The sequence below is a fragment of the Octopus bimaculoides genome, chromosome 14 (genome assembly GCF_046866305.1).
Source record: "Octopus bimaculoides isolate indiv1 chromosome 14, ASM4686630v1, whole genome shotgun sequence".
In the NCBI taxonomy this organism is placed as follows: domain Eukaryota; kingdom Metazoa; phylum Mollusca; class Cephalopoda; order Octopoda; family Octopodidae; genus Octopus; species Octopus bimaculoides.
The window spans coordinates 42,227,257-42,233,256 of record NC_142941.1 but is presented as its reverse complement, the minus strand read 5'-3'; the positions used below and the strand labels follow the sequence as shown (position 1 = coordinate 42,233,256).

The following is a 6,000-nucleotide window of genomic DNA, read 5'->3' as shown; positions in this document are numbered from 1 at the left end:
GTTTTAATCCTCCAACCATAATTCTAGATAAATCATTGTTTAGTGCAAAAGTATGTTCTAATCCATACTCCAAAAAATATTTAATCATTTTAAAGACTGATAATTATGAAGTTATATGTGAACGATATTTGAGAACACGAAGCAATTAAAGTATTATTAATGACATATATTAATGACACATGGTAAGGAGTTCAAATTTTGGTACATGGCCAGCAGTTTTGGAAGTGGGGTAAGTCAATCACATTGATTCCAGTGCTCAGCCGGTACTTATTTCATCGACACTGAAAGTATGAAATGCAAAGTTGACCTTGGTAGAATTTGAAATCAGAACATCAAGACAGATGAAATGCCCCTGAACATTTTACCGAGCATGCTAACAATTCTGCCAGCTCACCACCTCATGACATACATGATGATAATAAAAGAATGCTGTTATTGTTTTGTTCTTTAATAAATTACACAGCCATTCATGAAGTGATTGATGAAGCTTAAAATTATTGATGGAGATTAAAATAAAATCATCAATGAAAAATTACTGGGTAATGAAACTATGAAAAAACAATATATTAATTTAAAATCATAGATCATCATAAGCATACACTTGTCTCAATTTAAGGTTTACATAATGGTTAGTTTGATATTTTGTTTAACTGTCTTTCTTTTAGAGTGAGGACAATTGTTACTTTATGTATATATATATTTTTTTTATCTGTTGTGATCCAGTTATTAAAAATCATTTCTGTAATCATATGCGTGTTTTTTGCTCATTGCTGATGTCCTGAAATTAATATGTATTTTTTCAGTTTTATTTGATATATATATATATATATATATATATATATTAGCATGCTGGGAAAAATGCTTTGCTGCATTTTGTCTTTATGTTCTGAGTTCAAATTCCACTGAGGTCAACCTTACCTTTCATCCTTCAGGGACGATAAAATAGATATAAGTTGAGAACTGGGGTCAATGATATCAACTTATTCCCTTCACCAAAATTGCTGGCCTGGTGTCAAAATTTGGTACCAATGTTTAATGACAGTGGCCCAGCATGGCCACAGCTCTCTGGCTGAACCTAATAAAAAAATATGTTTTAAATAATACTTTTTATTCAGAGATATCTCATAAAAACAGGTTTTGTCTTGTTCAGTGAAGCCCCATGAGTAGCCATTCCTTGAAAAGAAATGAAATATCGATTTAATCCCATTGGATTAAATCAATATTTCTGCCCTTTTAATGCATTTTCCCACAAAATGAAATTTTTTGAACTTGAATATTGGATTAAAAAGTTTCTACCAAATTTGCATTCTTTCATGTCAAACTTTGATGTCATTTAAAATTTTCATGTTCTTTCTATTTTCTTCTGTTCTGGTTTGTTTGTCCTGTTGCCTTTTATCCCATTTACCACATTTGACTTTCTTTTCAATCTGATCTTTTCCTATTTATGCAGGATAATTCAATCAGGGCACTTATCAAATTCCCTTCAGACGTTTATAATTTTCTTTTAATGATTATAAAGTTAATTTAATTGTTGCTTTACTTGTTCAGCACCTTATGTGATATGTTTTGTTTTTCATTTTACATCGTGATACAGTTTACAGTTATAGTTATTTTCTAACTAGGATGTGGGAGTATTTTTGAATTGCCTAACTTTCAATTCTCAGTAATGTTGGTATGGAGCTTGAAAAATCAGCATTTTATCAAATGTAGAAATTCAAGGGTGTAAAAAAAATAAATGTTCATTTGGTGGGGATCTTTTGTATGAAAGACTGCATGCATTACTTCTTGCTATGATTTCAGTTAGCAGATTCAGATGTATAAAGGCATATTGTCTTTTAATGTCCAGTTGAAAATTTTGTGAGTCAAACATCTAGTCCTGTAATGATTTTGTTACTGAACAAAAATCAATGATGAGAAGTGGTTAGAGTTTTCTCCCTTTTATTAGTGAGTTCCTTACATCATTGAAAATGAATGTAAATAAGGTTAGTACAGTTGTTGAGATATCCTGCATTTCAGGATTTGTTGACCAATGCAGCATATGTGGTGCTTATTGGCACAGGAAGTGAAGGGATACAGTTGAGAGAGAGGGGGGGCAGAAAGGGGGAGGGGGAGAAGAAAATGAATTCCAAAAGAGTAGGAAGGGGGAGAGTGAGGAGGAGGAGACAGAGGATGAATGCTGAAAGAGTGAAGAGGAGGGTAGAGTGTGAAAGAAGATGGAGGAGCAAGTGAAACGAAGAGTGGGGAGAGAGTTTAATGGGGGAAAGGGAGTAAAAGAGGGAGCTAGAGAGTGAAAGTGGGAGAGAGAGTGAAAGAAGGACAGAGAGGGTAAAATAGGGAGAGAGAGAGAGAGAGAGTGAGAGTAAGATTCTGTTATGTAGAAGGTTAGGCTTTTCTTAATAAGAACAGATTACATTATTAAACAGGTGACTTGATTTTCTCCTGAATGTAACAAAAAATACTCTTATTATTAGCATCATTGCAAAAGCTGCAAGCTGACAGAATCATTAGCATACTGGATGAGATGCTTAGTGGTATTTCACTCATATTTACAATCTGAGTTTAAATTCCACCAAGATTGACTTTGCCTTTCATCCTTTTAGGTTCGATCAATTAAGTACCAGTTGAGTTCTGGGGTCAATACTGGGGTCAATGATCAACTTACCCCCTCCACACAAATTTCAGGCCTTGTGTCTATAGTAGCACCATTATTAGCATCATTGTTGAGTAATTCTTTCAAAGATCTTTGTTATCCTTTGTCAGGGGTGAATGAAATAATTACTAGTTGAGCACAAAGGTTGATGTAATTAACTTATCCTCTCTGAAATTGCTGGCATTGTACTGAAATTTGAAACCAATTTAAGTATTCACACTGGCAAAATTGTTAGCATACAAGGCAAAATGCTTAGTAACATTTCATCCATCTTTATGCTCTGAGTTCAAATTCTGTCGTGCTAAGCTTTACCTTTCAGCCTTTTGGGGTCGATAAGATAAATACCAGCTCAGCACAGGGGTCAAAGTAATCAAAAAGTCCTCTTCCCCAATATTACTGGCTTTGTGCCAAAATTTGAAACCAATATACATATTTGTTGGTTTCCCAATATGCTGAATGGTTTACAGTGGTCTCCTTGTTGACCCCAGCAAAAATTGGTTGTGTGTCAGTGTACAAGTCGGTGTTGAAAAGTTCCTGTCCTTAAGAAGGGTATCATGAAAGGCCTGGTTAGAGGCCCAACCTTCTGAGTTCTTTTAAAGGGCTTAGAAAAAATTGAAGAACTGCTGCAATAGGTTTGTGAATCTGGAAGGGAAATATGTTGGATAAAATCATAATTAACTCATCCTCCTGCATTTTCTTCTATCCAAAGTCAGGAACATATCAGCACTCCATGCAAATATATATATATATATATGTAATACAAATATTATATGAGTATATGCATATATACGTACATACCTACATCTACATGTATATATAGATGCATATCTGGGTACAGGACGTTGCAAAAAAAAAAAAGTGGACAAAATGATAAACAGAGTACAGAAAACACATAGGCCACATAGAGAACATTTCCTTCATCAGCTGCCACTATTCTAAAACTAAACATTTCGAAGAATTATACATATAAACACACACACATATCTGTATGTATGTAGGAGGAGGTTGCTGAAAAGTTCCTGATTTTAAGGGTATCGTGAAAAGCCTGGTTGAAGGCCCAACCTTCTGAGTTCTTTTGTAGAGCTTAGAAAAACTGAGGAACCACTGCAATAAGTGTGTGAATCTGAGAGGGAACTATGTTGAATAAAATCATAATTAACAAATCCTCCTGTATTTTCTGCTCCCCAAGCCAGGAACTTTTCGGTACCTCCTTGTACATGAAAAAACACAGTCTCAATCTCAACACATGTATCACAAAAACTACATTCTACTGACTTTGACAAGACTAGAGCTACTACAACTAGCAATTGTACAGTGTCAATTTAACTTAAAAACATACCCACACAGTAGTAATCCTTCAGGGGAAACCTTGATAAGATTTATTGAATCTAACAAGTTAATTGAGGTTGAAAAATCATAAATTACTGGTCATTTTATTTTATTTTATTTTTCTTTCTTTCACCATTTGTTTCTCGAGAGAGTAGGGGAGGGGCAGAGGGGAAAAAGAAGTGTTGGGGGATTCTTGTTTTTTTTTTTTTTCAGAATTTCAATTTTTGTTTTTATTTTCTGTTTTTTTTTTTTTTTAATATTTTCAGAAGTGATTCACACAAAAATCTCAATGTTTTGTTTTCAGAGTACTACTTTAGAATGATCTCTATACTTTATTTAATTTTGCCTTATTGTTTTATGTTTGTTTGTTTTTTGTTTTTTTTTATCCTGAGAAACTAGCTATTCATAAAATGCATGAAAGAGGAATCTCACTAAAAGACTACCATTTAGTCCCAAAATTAAAATTTGAAGTCCTTTGTTGTTTGGTTTATTTATTTATTTTACTTCTAATTTTCTTTTTTTTTTTCTTCAAACTTTTGTTCTCATATTTGTTTATTCCTCCTGTATTTCAAAAACACAGATTATAAAAGATAGTGTTCTTTCTTTTCTTCTTTCTTTCTTTTCTTCTTTCTTTCTTTCCTTCTTTCTTTCTTTTCTGTCTCTTTTTTCTTTTTTTTTCTTGTTAGCCTTTATTATTTTTTCTTTCATAAAGCCAATATTTTTAGGGGAATCAGGCTTAATTTGGTGTAAAATACCTCCTCTTTTCCCTTTTGTTTTATAACATCATCATCATCATCATCAGATTTTAATGAAACCCAACCAGGGTCCTTAGGAACAGACATATTTATGGCCCCAGTTAGTAGGTAGCTGTTACTAACTCTATAACATCACCCACCACATCCACTGTCTCTCCAGTTAAGGAGGAGCTGACATGCCATGGAGGGTAGAGATAAAAAAAAAAATTAAAAGGAAAGAAAAACTACAGAAAGAACACTAAACATCTCATTGATTCAATTAGTCTCTGTCATTTGTAGTATAGCTTTTTCCATTAAACTAGCTCTCTGATGATAAAATAAGCCACTGCTAATGCTGCTGTTGCTGCTGCCACTCACTTTGTCTACCCTCTCTCCCTTTCCTGCCTTGTCTTCTACAGTTCTCTGTTTCTATTCTTCTTATTGATTTCTCTCCTAAACCCCTTCCACCTCCCTATTGTTCTCACTGTTTTTATTCTCTTCTTGTATATACCATTTTCTTTTTTTTTATCTTTTTTAGCTTTCACCTTCTCTCTCTCTCTCTCCCTCTTTCTTTCTTTCTCTCTTTCTTTCATTGTATCCTTGCTCATCTTCCTCCCCAATCCCCTCTACTGTTGCCTCCAGTTTCCAAATTCCTTTAATTTTCACTCTTTACTGCCAATATCCTCAACTCTCTCTCTTTCTCTTTCACTATTTCTCTCTCCCTATCTATCTATCTATCTATCTATCTATCTATCTATCTATCTATCTATCTATCTATCTATCTATCTATCTATCAGTCTATCTGTGAATCTCTATCTATCAGTCTATCTGTGAATCTATATCTATCAGTCTATCTGTGAATCTATCTATCTATCTATCAGTCTATCTGTGAATCTATCTATCTATCTATCTATCAGTCTATCTGTGAATCTATCTATCTATCTATCAGTCTATCTGTGAATCTATCTATCTATCTATCTGTCTATCTATCATTTACCAAAATCCTTTCTTGCAGTCATTTCACTTCATGTACATCAAGAAAAAAAATGGATGAATGCCACATAATCTTATCTACTTCCCCTCTTGCTTTGCCCTATAAGTCTGACACATCATGTCTATCCAAAGAAATCAATAGTCTATGGAATTTGGAACTTCCTGCTGAGTAGGAAGTTATATCTTATCATGCATGACACATTATAGGAAACATGCTTCCATGTGATTCAGATTCTAAATTCTTCATGTGCATAGCAATCCAATACTTTGTCACTGAATCTTGCTACTCACAAC

The 6,000-nt window shown here is 33.7% G+C and overlaps 1 protein-coding gene across 3 annotated transcripts in view; it reads left to right on the top strand.

The window, feature by feature from the left end:
* LOC106880260 (protocadherin beta-16) overlaps positions 1–6,000 on the top strand; it is a 107,620-nt gene that overhangs the window by 428 nt on the left and 101,192 nt on the right. The gene's annotated exons all lie outside the window — the stretch shown is intronic.